This window comes from Ictalurus furcatus, chromosome 3 (assembly GCF_023375685.1).
Source record: "Ictalurus furcatus strain D&B chromosome 3, Billie_1.0, whole genome shotgun sequence".
Taxonomy (NCBI): Eukaryota; Metazoa; Chordata; class Actinopteri; order Siluriformes; family Ictaluridae; genus Ictalurus; species Ictalurus furcatus.
The window spans coordinates 26,109,721-26,129,018 of NC_071257.1; the positions used below are offsets into that span (position 1 = coordinate 26,109,721).

At 39.9% G+C, this 19,298-nt stretch overlaps 1 protein-coding gene across 9 annotated transcripts in view; it reads left to right on the top strand.

Moving 5' to 3' along the window:
* ndst2a (N-deacetylase/N-sulfotransferase (heparan glucosaminyl) 2a) overlaps positions 1 to 19,298 on the top strand; it is a 137,179-nt gene that overhangs the window by 14,312 nt on the left and 103,569 nt on the right. For 7 of the 9 annotated variants that reach the window (XM_053621751.1, XM_053621740.1, XM_053621744.1 and 4 more), the window contains exon 2: positions 14,334 to 14,449. The exons of 1 other annotated variant lie outside the window; for it this stretch is intronic. The gene's annotated coding sequence lies outside the window, so the exon portion shown is untranslated. Of the gene's footprint in view, positions 1 to 13,602; positions 14,450 to 19,298 lie in introns of those variants that run through there. One more of the 9 variants, XM_053621746.1, reaches the window with a different exon arrangement.

Here is a 19,298-nt window from a genome sequence, read left to right on the forward strand (position 1 = left end):
TGTTCATATCGAGCTTGATAAATGAAGCTCGTCATTATACAATAGCATAAACGTGACAATAAAGTAAAAATAAATGTTTGTATCAAAATGTAACTATTTTGCATGTAAATAGTTGTAGCGTATTTTCTGAACAATTTTAGGCGTTCTTCCCGGTTTAGAATATACACACCGTTCTCCTCTGTTACTTTTTCACAAACTTTATCTCTGTAAATCAAATGAGTCATGGCTGAGAGCACATTGTGTATCCGCTTTCTGATGCAGTGGAAGGTACTATGTAATCAGGATTGCCTTCCTGTCACGCTTTGGCCGAGGAGCTGTCACTGGACACTTCCCTTTCAGATGGAGATGTGCCTTGATCTCAGTAAGACAGAGCGCCTCATGGCTTGGTTTTTGAAATTTAGCCAGCTGTGTGTGTGGATGGTTTTTCTCCGACCCAGTTCTCTTCTTTAATATTGTTTGAGTGCTTGGATTCTGGTCGATATTCGAAGCTGGATTCCTGAATCAAAACGAGGCGAAGGTGGCAGACTGGAAAAATGTGACCACTTTTGTTGGTTGGCATTCATCCAGCTGCAGTATCTGCACCCTGCACGGAGTCTTTTTTTTTTTTTTTTTTCTTCAGACTTTATAGAACTAATGTGATCAACTGACTACCCTTCCATGCCACTGAATCTCAGTCTTCATTCTTGCAAAATTCTGAGTCATATCTAAGGATGAAAATAGCCTGTAACACAATAACACATTTTTAAAAATATGCATTAATTTCCAAAACATCTTCATCTAAATATTCTGTAGGATTGTGCATATTTTTTGTATTGGATTGGAATAAATACTTACATGATTTACACACTTATTTTAAAGACAGATTATAAGGAGCTGACATCTTATTATAAACTTTATTATAATAATGAATAATTTTTTTGTTAATTTACACACCAATTATTTTCTTTCACTACCCAGGATCCTGGAAAAACTGTCCTGTTTTACTCACATTTAAAGGAATAAATTTTCTTTTATTGAAGTCTTCATAAACTTGTGTGTGTGTGTGTATATATTAATTTATTCCGAGCTCACCATGTCCTTTATGAAAGGCCAGTTTCAGTATACTTGGAGGCTGTTTACACCTGGCTCGTTTTGAGCATTTGTTTCAGGATCCAGTGCGTCTTCTCCCTTGGTTCGGTTTGTTTAGACATATGAACACAACAATCGCCCTCGGATCCTCACCAAAAAATTGGTCCGATTGCAAACAAACTCTGGAGCAATTCTGAAACAGCTGACCAACGAACTAACCTGTATAGCAGTGCATGATGGGAACTGTTACGTAAAATGTATATGTTTTTGCTAATGACTCACAACATGAATCACGGTTTAACTTGGACCAAAGACGAGGTAAAATGCCTCGTTGAAATTTGGTCTGACGAGCATATTTCTGAAGTGTTTAGCAAGGGTCTCGAGGAGATGGGCTTTAATCGCTCTGTGGAACATTTTAAGTTAGATAAATTACAATAACTATAGCTAAAAAGAAAGTCACAATAAGCTCACACATCTGCTTCCTATTCATCTTGATGGATGACCCGCTATGAGCGGAACCCTGGAGCATAAACAGGCTCACACTGACCAATGAGAGACAGTTTACTCACGTGACTTGCATAAACACATTTTGGTATGCTTTGAAATGTTGCGAACGGAGTCAAGGAGAAAATGCAACCTTGTAACAATTTCAGTGTAAATGTAAATAAATAAAAGTAGAATTTAGGATGTTAGAACTGTAAATTAGCCTCTGGATGCATATGAAATTAAGTAGTATTCCAATAGTTGAGTTTGCCCTGGCCAGCCTACTGGAGATTAACCTGTTATTCATGGCGCTGAAAATGCTGTATTTTGAATGCAGCGGTGTCTGTTCAGAGGCGTTTGATGAGGCAGTAGAAATCACATGCTGCATGTGTCTTGTCTCATGGCAGCTTCTTATACAACATGCGAACGAAGGCTTGCCGTGGAGGAGAGCTCCAGCTTTGAATGAGTGGGCTGGGTTGTGGGACTCTTGACTCCAGCCCACTCATTCAATTAGCTATAAATGAGAGATGAAAGAGGTGGGGGGAAAAAAGAATATTTTATGATGAAAGAGCAGGCTGCTTGCAAAGTGCATCATTCTTCCTCTTTGAAGACCTGATGGCTTCATGTTTAAGCCTTGTTCATGAACTAATTCTTTACTCTGCTCGGTGTACTTTCAGCTTTACCTCACAGTCTCGATAAATTCATTCGCTAGCCCACTGGGCAAGTAAAAGCTCCAGGGTTTGGCCCAGTGTCATGTTTTTTTGTCACCTGGACACCTGACTGGGCTAAAGAAGTGGTAGTTAATGTAATGTAATGATGTATGGCCAGCTAGTTAGTTAAGGGCATGTATACAGACTATGGAAAAGGAATGAGTGTATGATTTCCTGTGGAGGGAATACTTGGTTAGCCGTAGTTCTTTTCCTCTCCTTGTGAATGTTTCGGCTGTGAGCTCGCATTGTGTTGAGATAAAAGCAGTTATTTGAGTCTAGCGTCTGTATTTTTTCTTTCTCTATGTTTAAGTAGGTCGGTTATATTACTGCATTGTGCTTTACTTTATTTCGCTTGATTGTCTCTTCTCTGAAATTAATCAGCTGATCTGCCATCAGTCCAAATGTGCCTCTCCTGATGTGTGTAATGCAGCAGGTAGTGGGATTCAGAAGCGTGTTCTTCTGAATTGTTGCATCATCATTCATTAGGATTTTTTTTCTTTTTCTCCAATAGCCAGGCATTAAATTATAAATCCTGCAGAGATTTAAAGGGAATCTGTTTTCAGCCGGGTTGTAGGAATGTTTTTTTCCCCCCCACTCTAACCTCAGTCTTGATCACTCGCTTTCAGTAACTGCCGATCAGGGTCGTGGTGGATCCAGAGCCTGGATGGATTGCGCAAGGCACTCTGGGTACATGGATTGTGAGGCACTCAGGATAGACCCTGAATGGGATGCCTTTTTCCCCAAACTGTTGACCTGTTCCTTTAAGTTTGTGCTTTACCACGACTTGCCCTGGTTTTGTTATCACAACCTGCAGTTGCGGTTTACCTGATGCATCTTCCTGCAAAACGAATTAGCTAAGTGAATTCATTCTGGAAGGCAGAAATTGATATCTGCGTCTTATCGGATCTTGCGCAGGCATGCTGTCTCTACAGTAAATTGCTTACAGCGGCCTGATATTTGCCTGAAAGTGATTGGAACATGTGCATTAAACAGAGGTGGGTTATCTGCTTAACAAGGTCTGGTAGCTTCTGAGGCAGCTTGTTTCACTTGACCGTGTGTTTTTGGACTATAAGCAGAAACTACAGCCGTAATATACCTTAAATCACTTTGCCACTGTTCTGTAGTTGTAGCTTTGTAGAAAGGTAACTCCTCCTGGTTAGTGAATAGTACGATCCCAACCTTTTGGCTATGAATCATTTATTCACTAAAATATTCAATATTTCGCATACTCATAGTAGTAGTGGAGTCGCATATTTAAAAACTGAAACATGCTTGGCCTTGCAGAGAGCGGACCTTCCATTTGCTTTACAGTAAGCTGCACAGTAAGCCAAATGATGTATTGCACACTATGCACTTACACTATGCGATGTACTCTACCGACTAGTGTATGACTTTTTTCAGAAGGGTTGTATCAAAATGGAACACCAGCGTTTTTTTTTTTTTTTTTTTTTTTTAAATAACTGGACGTAGAAGCCGTTACTTTCATTGGCACATGATGTCAAGTGCACGTAATGCAACGCCGCTAGCTTTAGCACAATACCCCGAGTCAACGAAAATGAATTTCTTCAGTTTACTGTTTGTCAGCGTTACCTTTTATACCCAACATGATCTCATTCACCATCAGACGGAGGCGTAATCAAGTCACAGCCGGAAAAAGCGTGTGACCCAAGTCCTCTAAGGCGTCCGAGCATTTTATATTAAAAATACAGGGAAGAATATTGTAACCTGTGAACTTTACACAGTGGAGCACGACAGTGATGCACGAGCACAAACTTCTGTTTATCCAAAATGCTCCACTGTGTGCAAGGGGTTGGGGAAACTGGTGCGAGTTGTTTAAAAGGTTTAGTTTAATTCAAGTTTATTGGTATTATATGCTGTATTAGCGCGCTTGCAGTGTAAATTCTGTCACTTATTAGAACGGTAGCGATCGATTAGTAACGAGGCCGAGTTGCTACTCACTCGCGATGTAGACGCGGCGATAAACAGTGGGAGCGCAAGTAAGATCTGTAATGTGTAATTAAAACGCTACGATCAAAGCAAACAAGTAAAACAAATATGACTAAAGGCAGTGAGTAACTGTTACTCATGTAAAGTAACATTTTAGTCTGTTTATATTTATAACAGTCGGTTTATGGATTTTATTTCAAATAAACAAAAAATAGTATTGAAAATTTGGTAGAAAAAAATTCAGATAAATCGATTAATAAAAACCAAATAATAATTAGCTGATTAATTGATTCTGAAAATAATCGTTAGTTGCAGCCCTATTTTAATGTTAATGACATATTTTGGGGCTGAAGCAAAAAAAACATACTTCCGAAATTTGGCGAACTATCAAAATCTTTTTGGTAGCTAAATAATGACGACTGTTTTATCCAGTCGTATAAGGATTCGTAACATTGCGAATCTGAAACAGACAGAAGTAGTAAACCAGCTCCAGAACCAAGATTACAGTAGGACAATTAAGAATAGAAACATCATGTCCTTTTTATTCTTTATTTCCTATTTCTTGTAGTAAAATGAAAATGATCAAACTTATACGTTTAAGTGTCTACCATGAAGCAGCAGTTTCTTTTCCCAGCGTGCAGTGGCTTGACTGTTTCACGTTGAATGGAAAGCATGTCGAGGGCAGCTGTGCTGTTGGAATTTTGTTGCGTGTATGATGTCTGTTGGCACTGTGAGGAAGGATGGGGGGGAAAAAAAAACATTACCTTAGTATATGCCCTATCACTGTGTAAGTGCCCTGCTTTAACCCTGTATAAAGAAATAAACAAAGTAACTTGAATGACTCATTTAAATTTAAACGTTAAGCTCGTTTAAATGCAATATTCCTGTCTTCTGTCAGTCACGATGAAGGTTTACATCCAGCTCTTTGATGAAAATTTTGAAACTGTGAATAATGAAAAGCGGGGGGGATTTTTTGCTCTTCCTTTAGATGGTGCAAAGGTTAGTTTATTAATAACGACAAGATGCAGAAAAATATTAGTTTTTGAATAAATGATGATAAATGAGATGAAAGCAGACCTTAGCACTAGGTATTTTCTTAATTGCTTCATGTTTGTTAAGCTTTTATAGCAGTCATCCTTGCAAACATGAGCAGATGGCCAAAATACTGTGTGGCTGAAGGTTTGTGACCCGACCATCACACCCATTACGTGGTTCTTCCCCAAACACAATTCTATAGGATGTCTTTTTTTTTTTTTTCTTTCCCTGTTGCGTTACTGTTCCCTTTCAGTGGGACAAAGAGGACCAAACGTGTTCCAGCACGTCTTCATGGACCTTGCTTTGTGCACAGGTTAATTTAGGATAGTTTTTAGGTTACTTTAACAGCAAAGGGAGATTTAAATCTGGAATGGGATGTTCAAAAAGCACATATAGGTGTGATGGTGAGGTGTCCACAAACTTTTGGCCATATAGTGTCTGCTGATTATTTGGCTGTCTTCCATGCAGGCAAAAAAGGGTGGTCTGGCTAACGTTGAATTTATTTCATTAGGATAAAGAGAGTGATGTGCTGTTTTTAAATCCCTAATTTAATCTGTTCAGGTTGATTTTGCTGGAGATTATAGTTCAGAGCTCAGTCGGGTCTGGTTTGCATCTACTGCACATGAGCTAATGGTGCGTGTACATGTGTGTGCACATTCGTTTGTGTACCTTTTGTGAAGCAGAGGTTTCAACCAGTTTCTTATGTTTCTCACGTCTGACCATTTCTGTCCGGCATGCAGCGTGTTCCAGTTTTTTCAGATAGGACTACAGGAAAAAATAAAGGCTTTCTCTTGTGTGATTTTGCTCATAGAGGAATGATTAGTAGATTTCTGACTGAATTCACAGATTTAAAGAGAAATCCAGTGAAGAGGTCTGTTATTAAAGGAGTGATTTCATGGTTTTTAAATGTTAATTATTTTGTTTATTGGGTGTAATGAAATAGGCTTACATGCTTTAATGTTCAAAAAACGCATTATTTGTCAAACACTACATTATTGCAGTACCTCTATTCCCTGGCTGCCTGAAATGCTCAGATTTCTCCAAAACCCCTCCTTCCGAAAAGCCCAGAGTGCTCTGATTGGCCGGCTGACCCGTTGCGTTGTGATTGGCCGAAAGCCTTGCGTGTGTCGGAAATGTAACGCCCCTTGGCTTAGCTTTAGCCTCCAAGGCTTCTAAAGCAATTCTAAGCTCCTAAACCTGTCATCGGTTTTACCGTTTTAGTTCGAGCCCGAGTCAGATTCAGAAAATGCGGATGATCGAGCGGAACCAACTTTGCAAACACGACTTGAGCAGAAAGTTTCACAGGGATAAGTTTTTATTTTGTAACTCTCTGACCTATAAGATACGATGTAAATTCCGACCCCGCCTGCGGGACTAACTATTCTGTACACAGCTCCTGTGTGTACGTAGGTACTCATGCGATACATCTTTGGAAAGCTAAGATTCTTGTGATTCGATTGATATAAACTGTTTCAAGATACAATCACAGCAGTAGCTACGATCGACGTCTGTCAGACCACCAACATACAAACAAACACTTACAAAACTGCGGCAACGTAGCAAACTTTAACACAAATCTCCTCATTTGAACAGTCAATAGCAGATACCTCATAAAATAATCAAACACATTTACAGGTTGGGAATCGTTTCCCATTTTTCAGGAGTAGCCTTTGTGTGTACCCTGCCTTATACTTTCCCAGGTTCAGGAAGCTGTCCTCCGTAAAACACGCTGTGCACAAGCAAACGTTCGGATTGTACTGCCCAGGAACACTGTCCTAAATAAACGGTAACCACTGATTTTGTCCATTTTCGGAAGGCTAAACAAAGAGGTTTTGCTTTCACACCAAAACACAGCGTCTCCACAACATGGCCCCTGTATTTACTGAAGCCTCGCCTTCTTTCTTCGTGGCTGCCTTTGGGCGGATTTATGCTGATAGTGCACACTGTGACATAAACATGTTACGGAAGTAAATCTGGACTTCGATCGAGGCGTTTTAGGCAGGTTTTAGGTTTAAGGCAGGGGGAGACTGAGTTTTTGGGACTTTGCAGAGCTTATACATGCACAAACGGGTACATTACACTCTCAAACAAAAGGAAAGCATTAAAAATCATGATATGACTCCTTTAAATGCTGTTTTGTGTTATGATGTAAGAAGTCTGTTCAGGGACTTTGTGATTGTTTCCACATTTGCAGATACTAAGGAAGCTCTGTATTGTCTGTTTCTAGCACAACAGCGTTACTCAGGAAAGTCATATTGTCTTCAGCCAAGTGTTTATCAGACTCTCTGGAGGATTTGAATATGCCGGCTCGTCTCCGCTTATCTGCGGCACTTAAGTGACCATGCTATTTGAGAGAGCTTCCCACAGACAGACCGAGCAGTACTTTCAGCTACAGGCATGGCTTCAATTTCCAAAAAAAAAAGCCCCAAAGCTGTCTGTAAATTTCATTTTCTGTTAGTGAGCCTGGCTTTTTTAAATGATTAACTAAGATATGGCAGTGTTGTAATGTTGTAAATGCGTTTCCATCGCATTTGTGACTAAAAATTACGTGTGCAAATGTTTGAACCAACTGAGTTTTATTTGCGTTTTTTCTTTTGTGAACTAGGATCACAACTGGATAAAGATAAAGCTCTTTCACGCTGCTATCTTTGCACAAAAGTAATTTAAAAAAGCTATATTATGTTTGTTTGCTTTTCATCCTGTTCCATCCAAGTGTACCAAGAAAAACGTGAGGCTGTACGTGATGATGAAGCAGCTGTTAGTGACAGCGGTGCTGCTTGTTTCCTAATAGACGTAAAGCATAAATTTGCTTTTAAAACAGCACAGAAGAAATTGAAAACCAACACTATTCAAACAAAAAGTGACCCAAAGCGAGCCTCTGAGTGGTGCAGCTGCTTAGTCCTGTCATCTGCAGATTAAGCGTTCAAACCTAATTGACTTACTCTGCAGCATTTTTTCAAAAGTGTGTGTTTTAGATAAGGTTCTGATTATTTATAATTATGGCTTGTTTGGTCGGATCACGTTTTAGGAACCATTCATCCAAACACTCGAGGCTTTAAAGGACAAGTCCGCCCTGACGCACATGTTTATATTGAAAAATCTGTGATATGTCGAGCGGTTCTGGTACTGATTTGTTGGCTGTGTTTTCGTTATTCCCGTGAGAACTTTGTGGCTGTGCTGATGTCACAGGGGGACGTTGTTGGCGCAGCCCCAACGGTGTTTAATAGGAGAAACAATTTCAGAAATCTAAAACAATTTATAATGGTCGGATTTTGCTGTGAGCTCCTAAAAACAAGATAAGCACTTTTAGCATTTTGTGGTTCAGGCTCAAGATCATATTAATGAGAAATTCAATGTGGAAGTAGTGGAGACTGCAAACGGTGGACTCTCAGTCCCCAGACTGCAGTGCAGCAGTGACTTGGCTCTGCTAGTTACAGAGCTACAAGATGTCGGCATTGATGGGGCTGTTAGCATGAAAGTTGAAGCTTTGGAAGCTGATCTGTTTGAGCAGAGTGTACAGATGAAGAGGTTATAGAGCGGGACAGAATAAAGGACTAAAGCGCCGCTGCAGTGGCCAGTGGTAGTGTTGGACCAACATGTTAATGAAAGAAGTTTAATCTCCAAAAGTATATATTAATCTTGGACACCACATGTTGATTATAAAGATTAACATGTTGGTCATTCAGGGTGGGATTGCTCCTTTAATGTCAACAGTTGGGTCAAGGGTACGGAGTCACGCAGGTGATTTCCACAGTGCCGTGTCCCGTTAGTCACTGATCCCCCGCAACTCAACTAGTAACAGCATCAAGTTGGACTTGTTTCAGGACTTCATATGTGCATGTGTAACATTCTGTGTATGAGCTCTATAGTTCCACATTAAATGGTTTAAGGCTGATTTTATACTTGCTGTTAACTATGCGTACACAAGATGGCCACTCGGTGGAGGCGCTATAGCGCCAAGTCACACTGTGTCCCCGACTGCATAAACAAACTAACGCTGTGTCTCAAATCGCATTCTCATGTACCGAGTATTATCACTTTCCGTCACAGAGTGCGATCACTCTCCGTCAAAAAAATGGCCGAAGACCCACCTCTTCTGTGAACACTTAACTAACCACTAATTCCCCCGCAACCGCCAACCTGCCCCCAATACCCCCCCATCTCTACTCTGTGCACTTTGTTCCTCTTGCACTAAATTAAAAATCTTGTACGGTAGCACTACTTGTATTCTCTTGCTTGATTTATCGCTTTGTATGCATTTCCTCATTTGTAAGCCGCTTTGGATTAAAGCGTCTGCTTAGTTAATAAATACAAACTTTTTTAATTTGAGACTTAGCTTGCCAGTCTGTTTAATGCCACTGTGTATGAAATCAATAAACGTTTACAGTTTGACTTGGAAACCAGATGGACAGATGATTTTTTTTCTCTCTCTCATGCTCTTATGTGCTCTAGCTGGTGCATGTTTTCACTCTGATTAGCTCCTCTTGACTTTGTCATATAATCTTTTAATGATATCCCAATCATTTCCTCCTACATAAACAGGCATACAGAGCCAAGACCTAGCATCAAGGCTTACAGCTCAGTATTAGGTTGTCTCCCCCCCCCCCCACACAAAGTCTTGAAAGAAGCACTGTATAGCTTTACTCCGTAAACAGTTAATAAATCATAACAGGGTAGGGGGGAATTCTGTTGAGTGCCTGGGACAAAAATGTTGAGTGTTAAACAGGGCAAAACTGAATTGGAGAGGACTGCTGTCATATTTCCTTTTCTGTCTGTAAACATTGTTTGGCGCACGTGACCTGCTCTTATTGAAGTAACACAATCATTCAACAAAAACACTTCAGTCAGCAAGGTAGTATCTAACGAGACCCTGAGAAACACTTTAAATTGGAGACTATGTGTAGAACGTTTTGAGTGATTAGATGGGGATTTTGGTCACAATCCCTCAACTGTGCCAGCATGTACAACATGTTATTAGAGTCTGGATACCATCTTTTCAGTTCTCGTAGCGTTCATGCTTTGAGAGAGAGAGAGAGAGAGAGTTGTATTGGGTTTAAATTTGAAACAGTTGCCTGTAGTGGAGCTATGTCAGCTTTGTACTGTGTAACAATCACATCAAACTGTATTTTACACAGTTTTGCCTGTTTCTGCATGCACACCACATTTGAAGGACTCCACCGCACAGTTAATAAACACTTATTTCTGAGTCAGCCTTTGTAGAATAAATGATGCCTCTATTTCGAGAACATTGTGCATTGGGTTATTTGATTCAGTCGTGTTAGTGTTGACTCAGTTTTTGCCTTTTCAAATCATATTGCCGAACCGTTTCTGGTATATGGGTCTCTCCTCATTAGTGTAAATAGGAGCCTGGTCTTATATGACTGAAAATAACTGCCTGGGAGCGTTTCCGATATGGCCACCAAGTGGACAGACTCTTCTAGACACCACAGAGAGGTAGAATGTGTGTAACAGGCCTTAGCGGCTGTCACTTCTGTGTGGCGGATGTTGTTGAAGGCTGATCATATCATCTGTTAATAAACCCACAATCCTTTTTTCTGCTCTCAAATGGAAAAAAAAATCCTTTCCAAATGATGTTGAATTTCTTCTATTATCTTTCTCAACATTTTGTTGAAGTACTGTAAAATGTGCATGAGAGACAAAGGAGATTTTTTTTACATATGAAATGAAACAGCTTTGATTGTCATAAGCTTTCCCAATTTGGAATTTTGGCGGTCCAACATTTATTTACCAGTGGGTTTAACAAAATTTTGTTTCTTGTCATAACATGTGGATATATAAGGATGATTTAAACCAAAAATAAAAAAAATATCTGCTCCATCAAATAATCATCCAGTTTGCAATGTGTTCCTCCTTGTGCCAGCGGTTAGAAACATGGGGTTATAAATACCTGGAATTGAAGCCAGTTCAGCATCACTGGATCTGTAAAGCTTATAATATCTTGGTTTATACACGGTGAAAATTCCCATTGGTGTTTAATTTTGTTCTGCAATAAGACGCTGTACTCTGATTTACCAATTGAATTTTAAACAATAGAAATAAATACCTCTGCAGTCGAGTAGGGATGTGAAGGTGAGGAAATTTTCCCACCGATTAATCGACGCATTTTACTTTAGCTTTTGAATTAGCGGCAATTCAGGGGCAGTAATCGCTTGAATAGTGGGTTCATTATGATTCTGAATGAAAAACAACAACAAAACAATAAAATGACGAACTCACTTATATTAAACATAGAACTTTTGATACCAAATCTTCTGCCATGGTCTTGGTCAGTGAGCTTGCTTCACTCTCGTCACGTGATGAATGAAATCTGATCTACGCTGCGACTCTGACTCATTCGGCTCGTGCTAAATTGAGCAGACACGTTCAGTTTCTAATTGTAGTGTCCGTTCTCTAACTGAAATAAATTATTTTTATCACTATAAAAAAGCAAAACGACAGGGGGGACGGTGCTGCGCTGGGCAAGTGATCTTAATCTGATAGCAGTTCATTGTCATAAGCGTTGAGTTGTTTGATTGTTCCGATACTACTTGAAAGAGTAACAGTAGTTCTCAGGCATGGAATTAGCATTTTGCTCTGCATGGCTGTCAAATATGACTGGAGAGAAAGAGGTGGCTTTTGGGTTGGTTCATTACTTCACAAGAGCACAAATTCCAGGTAGTGTAATGACGGGCTTGTATTTTATTATAGCCTGCTGCTGGCATGTAATTTGCAGCATTTGTTACTATGCAAATGCTTCAGCTGTAGCCGAGTGAGATCACGTTACTCGACTGTTCGCTATGTCTGTGTTTGTATTTTGCCTTGACCTTTACCCCCCGTCCATGTCCATCTTTTTTAGCAGCAAATTAGTAATATATGGTGCACGTTGGAAATCGTTGCATGATTAGACTGTTTCTCACTAACATGGTGTACTCTGTGCTCTCTTGGGGAAATGCTGTTAGCACTTTTGTCCTCAGAGCACTTAATTAGCTCACCTGTACACAAATTGGACTTACTGGGCTCATATAGAAGTGAAGCACACCTTATTTGAATTTGTGTGTTTGTAGTCTGGAGGGAGCCTGAGTTGGTGAATAGGGAGTAGTGTTCTTGTTGTGTTTATTGACACCTGCAACACTTCTGCGCTTTTATGGTACATAACTTGCTTCTTGAGATTCAGTGTACCCGGAAGATGTGACTCATTCTCTCTATCTCTCTGTCTCTCTCTCTCTCTCTGACTGTTGTTCTACTCACTCCGCTCACATGCAGAAAAAGCAGCAATCTACAGGGGAGAGTTAAGTAGACTCTGTCTGTGTCCTTGTGAAGGTGACTGAAGCAATGCATCCAAGGTGTCACTGTGTTCTTCTGTATTTTGTCATTTATAAGCAATACACTACCTTAATATTTGTTAGGGTTTTTAAAAAAAATGTTTGTTGTATTCCTCAATTTGCACTATACATTCCATCTGACTTGTGTAATACATTTTCTCTCACCTAAGTGACACCTCTCCCTACGTGGCTGTCTTGTATCCGGACCGGATAAAATTTACAGGTGCTGCTCTGTGGTTTTATTTCCATCCAGATCTGCCATGTTGTTGTCTTTCTCCGTCACCCTCTGAGAAAATTACAGGCTGAATTACCTGCTGTTTTTCACCCAACTCGGTGGTCAGTCTGTTCATTTTAGTCCGGTCACTTTATACACATGTACAAGATTTTCTATGCACATGTCGCCTCGCGACTAAAGATGTTTGACTGCTTCCGCTTGTCCTATTTAGTCATAGCGTGCGCAACAGTGACCCTCCATCAGATAGTCAGATTAAATGCTTCATAAATCGCTAAATGAAGAAGGGATATTTTAGAAGAGGGACTCGAGTATTTACTAATTCTTTGTGGTAAAACTTTGACTTCACAATGCTACCTGGGAAAGCATTTTCAAGAGGAGAAAGAATATAACATCTTTTAAGAAAAGTGAGATCCCACAGGCTGATTAAAGAAGTCATTATAATGGCAGCCACAGGTATAAAGCATTATTTTATATTCACATATGCACAATATCATCAGCTTTTTGATTTCTATAAAAAACGACTAGTTGTATCACTACCAGTTCCTTAAATTTATAATGACGTGTGTGTGTGTGACAAACCTCTGGAAATAAGAATAATTATGGAAAAATTATTGTTATTATGGAAAAATGTGAAAATAAAGCGAACTTGAAAACCTGTCAGACTTTGCTAAATGGCTCCAAAAAAAAGGCCCAAAAATATACAGTACATTCACATGTTTATTTTAAGAAAACGTAAATATGTGGAATTTACATTTTGTTATTTTGTGACCTTGCCTTGGCTGTAAAGTCATGTTTAGTCAGGAGTCAGTTTAATGCACGGCTAAATACGATCAGTCAGCCTAAAGAGGTCTTAACCCTTGCTCGTTAAGTGTTCGTTTCTCATGCAGTGAATGAGGTAAATTGTTGGATAACTAAATGCCATAACGAAATGGACATGTGCCTAATCAGTTCAGAACAGAACCGACTGAATTAATCAGGAAGGTGAACAGAGATCAAGTGAGTGAAGAGACTGTGACGAGACTCGTGTTTAAATGCAGCGAGCGAGTGACTTTTAGCTCGGGGATGAGACAGAGACTGATGCTGATCATCAGAATGAGAACTCATTTCCCATTATAAAATGTCAGGAATGTTGTTTAACGTAAGTAGATTAGATGACAAATCTAGAGGTAAACGAGGCGTCTCTCAGTGGACTTGAAATGGAATATTTAAATTTTTTTCTCGTTTTTCACTTATGGGAGTAAGCTATTTTTTATTTTATTTTAATTTTTTTTTAAAGGCTAGAACTTTACTTGTGGTTGTAATACATGCAAAAGAGGAACATATTTCAGATAGAGAAATGGTGTTTTTTTTTCAGAATTATGTATTAGGAAATGTCACAGTTTTGGATCATTGATTAATATAACATATAAAGTTCAGTCTATCACACAAACACACAGTTTGGCCTCAGATAAAGTTGAGTAAAGTTTTGTGTGTGTTTGTGTGTGTGTTCTGGCTTCTGAAGTTAAATCAGTTTATTTTTTCCCCTGTTAACAGGATGCTGATGTTACAATGGAGATTCTTCAGCTTCTAGCAAAGCCTTTCGACTGCACTGTACACACAGACTTGGCTAATCTGTGAAGGGTTTAGTTTTGGGGCTCTGCACTAATCTGGTATGTAATCTGAAATCTTCTTGCATGCTCAGTCATTTCTGTGTGAGGTGCATCTGCTTAGTGCAAACATCAAAACTACGCCATGTGTGTCTGTCCGTTTTTAAATGTATTTTTATCTTCATACCGTGTGTGTGTGGGGGTTATTGGTGTGTCTACTGTGTACTGTACGTGCGTCCTCTGCAATAAGAGCTCGGATTTTATAATTGCACCCTTTATAATGTGAGTGTTGGGGAAATACAGACAAAGTATCCAGCATTATCTTTCTCTGCATTACACATGCAGCTGCACGCTAGAGTGTAGTATAGAAATATTGAATCTGTACATATTTCAGTTTTATGTCTCTCAGCTGAAAGCTTCCAGCCTCTGTGAGCCAGTGCTTTACAGATCGACTCTGAGTAAGCCTCTTTTTCTTTTCTTTTTTTCTTTTTCTTTTTTAAGCTAGTCTAATGCCTTCATGCTGTCTTTTCCAGAAGGTAAAAATGCATTTCTCTCTGCATAAGCGGTATAGGATTAACACTGACTGCATGCATAACACTCTATGCTTGCCAGTCATATTTCAGTAACAGGAGACTCATGTTCCCCCCAACCATATGTGTAGGGTCACAGTATGGTTGGGTTCTTATGTGACGAGCAGTTCAAAGATTTTCCTGCTCCTTTGATCTGAAGTGGCAGCTGATTTGTGTAGATTCTTTTCTGTACGGGATTCATCTGATGCAAAGCGTTTAGTTCATTATCACCTTCGATATATTGTAGATGCACTACGTGTCAAAATGTTTGTGAGCACTTATGGATACTACATTCTATAGCACTGTGTAAATATACTACTGCACTTTAAACACAATGCTGACAGTAACACACTCACTGAGCAATTTATTAGGAACGCTATATCAATATTGGGTAGGGCCTCCCTTTGCACTCAACACAACCTCAGTTCTTCATGGCATGGATTCCACAAGATTTTCTTTTGAGAATCTGGTCCATGTGGATATGACTGCATCACGGAATTCCTGCAGATTTTTCAGGTGCACTTTCATGCTGTGAATGTCCTGTTCTACTACATACCGAAGGTGTCCTTTTGGAGTCAGATCCAATGGCTGGGAAGGCCACTGAAGAACATTGGACTCATCGTCATGTTCATGAAACCTGTACAGTTTTGGTAGCCTGTGCCCACTGTAGCCTCAGCTTTCTGTTCTTGGCCGACAGGAGTGGAACCCGATGTGGTCTTCTGCTGTTGTAGCCCATCCACCTCAAGGTCCGACGTGGTGTGCATTCTGAGATGTTTTTCTGTGGTTATGAGTTACTGTTGCCTTTCTGTCACCTCGAACCAGTCTGGCCATTCTCCTCTGACCACTCTCATCAACAAGACGTTTCCATCCGCAGAACTGCTTTCTGAGTAAACTCTAGAGACTGTTGTGCGTGAAAATCCCAGGAGATCAGCAGTACTCAAACTAGCCCATCTGGCACCAACAATCATGCCAAGGTCAAAATCACGGAGATCACTTTTTTTTTTTTTCCATTCTGATGGTCGATGTGAACATTACCCAAAGCTGCTGGCTCGTATATGCGTTGCGCTGCTGCTATATGATTGGGTGATTTAGATAATTGCATGAATGAGTAGGTGTACAAGTGTTCCTAATAAAGTGCTTGGTGAGTGTAATTGTACACTATATTGCAAAATATGTATGTGTATGTGCTTTTTGACCATCCCGTTTCAGATTTCCCCACTCTTCTGGGAAGACTTTCCACTAGATTTTGGAGCGTGGTTATGGGGATTAGTGAGGTCAGACACTGTTGTCAGGTGAGGAGGCCTGGGGTGCAGTCAGCATTCCAGTTAATCCCAAAGCTGTTCAGACAGGTTGAGTTCAGAGCTCTGTGCATGGGTGTGATGGTCATATAGTGTGTCTGTAACTGGTGGGTTCGTTATGCTGTGTAGGTATGGCGACCAATCCGTGCCAAAAATCCAAGCGCGTTACTAACCCTCAAATTATTGAAACTTGTACGCGGTAAATTGCAACCACGAGAGGAAAATAGAGGTTCACGCGCAGAAAGGGGAGAACTCGCGCACTTATTTTAAACCCTTGCACGCGCAAGGAAAAATCTCTACGCTCTGCTCTTGTGAACTTTTTCTTTTTAGATACCCTTATTTGCCTATATTATACTGCATAGTGTAGTATGTTGCAAGGGTATCAATCGAAAACCATCGACAAATGAAAAAATAAATGACTCGTATGAAGAGAGTCCATGGATGAAGTCGTGTCTGTCATGAAAGAGCAGGTAACTTCGCTAATGCTTCGCCACAGTGGCAGGCAGCCAATCAGAAATGATTTCCAGAAAAATTAGTTAGCCAGTGATATTTGAGGCTACAGGCAAGCCAGTTAGGCCCGTCGACTGCTGACAAAAAAAAAAGTTCATGCGAGCAGAGCATAGAGATTTGGCCTCCCCTTTCCACGAGTGAACATCTATTTTCCTCCCACGGTTGTAATTCACAGCACACGCAAACGTCAAAAACACGTGTGTGAGCTTCAATAATGTGCTCGGATTTCTGGCCCGGATTTGCCGCCAAATATAGACATTTTTACTGCTGTAGTTTGGGGGCGGGGAAATCAGTACACAGTTCTTCTCACTGATCTCCTTTATCCCATGAAATATTTCTATCCTGATGGGTGTGGCCTCTTCCAGGATGACCCTGCCCCTATCTACAGGGCATGAGGGCTCACTGAATGGTTTTATGAGGATGAAAAGGAAGTCAATCATGTGCTATGGTCTTCAGTTATCAGATCTCAACTCCGTTAAATGCCTATGGGAGATTTTGGAGCGACAGCGCTCTCATGAAAACACCATTTGAGGGAAAATCTTTTAGAGGACTTTCCAAGATTTGTAGAATCGATGTGTAGATGTGCTGAAGCTGTTGTGGCAGCTCATGGTGGCCCAACACCTTACCAACACAATTTGATCATATTTTTCTTTGATTTACCTGTATGTTTCTCACCCTCTCTTGAACATTTGTCTTTCTTAAGCTGTCATGCTGCTTATCTCCTCTCTCTCTTCCCTCCCCCTCTCTCATATAGTTCAGGCTTGCTTTCTTTTCTTTTTTCTCTCTCTCTCTCTCTCTCTCTCTCTCTAATTCATCAGCCTGTTCTGTTTGGCTCTCTGCCCCCAGGCCTTGCTGAATGAGTCTAGAGTCCTTGGAACAGCAGACTGACTTGTGGGTGTGTATGTAATTATCATAGAATTGATATTGAGGCAGTTCTGGCTCTGTGGCTCTGCGGTAGATCTGATTTTATGCCATGCTGTAAAGCAGTCGGAGTCACAGGTGAGCTCAGAGTTGTGTTTGAATGGCTGGAAGGCTGTGAAGTCAATACAGCATATTGTTATTGCTAGATTTTCCTGCTGGTGTGGGTCTGCCACTGAGTGTTTGTCTTCTTTTGCAAGACCATCAGAGAGATTTATCTACTGAACTGTGTATACTAGGACTCCATGGTGAAAGCATAAATGTTGAGAGCTAAATTTAAAGTGTAGGATTACTCAGCACGTTTTGTTCCCTTTTTTTTTTTTTTTTTAAATAATTTCACATCAAAACATCTTTTTCGTTCACATTTTTCATTATAATCCTTTATATTATAATACCACAGCACTGTTGAATTCTCAAATCTGACTGGTCAGAGGATGTTGGTTAGTTTTCTATAACAGAAGGCCTCTGACAGTAGTTCTGGCTGTAATCCAAGTCACGGGATTATATTATGCTTTTTCAAATTCAAGTTATTCGGTCTATTGTAACAACTTGCACTCAGAGGACTCTCCACTTTAATCTAAGATTATTAACAAACAAAGGCTGTTATTTATAATAGGGAAAAACATCTCGTTGTTCATATGGTGAAGCTTTCTTTGAGATGTTTATTTAACATTTATGGAAGTAGTCTCCAGGGTCAGCCAGTAATTTTTACGCAACAGGAAAGTCTTTGTTTCTGTGTGTCTTTTTGGTCTTATTAACTTTGAGAGAGAGGGAGAGAAAACAAGAGAAGCTTTATAGTGATAACAGGAACTAACTTGTCTCTCAGCTGTTCCACAACATCACGTAACTGTGAACGGTTTAAAAAGTGTGACATGTCTTTCATTAACAAATCCAAATTCTTTGGCAAATTGCTGTGGTATAAGAAGAATTAAAACGCCTTGCGATTGTGTTTTTGGAAAATAACCAACTTTGTGGTATGATGCCACTGCGTCGTTAATTATTTTCCTATAGTCCTGTTTGGATTGCATTAGTTTATCAGGGGGACAGATCATTTTCTTTCACGTCTCTTTCATAATCTAACTCCCGCATCCAGACGGCAATAAAATTGTCACAGGTGGGGGTAGTTTCTAGCAGGTTGTATTTTCTACAAATCTGCATGTTTGCGTCATGTGGTTATAATATCACAATCCGTTCACAACATGGCATCCAAGCGGTGGAAGAGACGAAACGCTGGTTCTTATTTCAGTTCGGGGCAAACCGGTGGTCCAGCAACAATGTGAAAATGCAATAAAACAATAATCACAAAGTATACGAGAAGCATCCATCTTCTGTTTCGCAGCTGGGGAAGTGTTTAACATCTGATGGAGGGGTCACTGATACAGTAGGTAGGTTTGCATGTGGCCATTTTCTTCAATCCGAATGAATTTAATCCGATTGCAGATTCCGAAAGTCCTGTTTATATGTTCCCTAAACATTGCAATCTGATTTCAATATTCTTTTTTTACGTGTTACTTTATTCTGTAAATGTACTACACTTGTATACAATAACATGTTATAACCCCATTACAGTTACTGCTCTCATTAAAAATCACAATTACTTTCGTTTTAAACATCGCT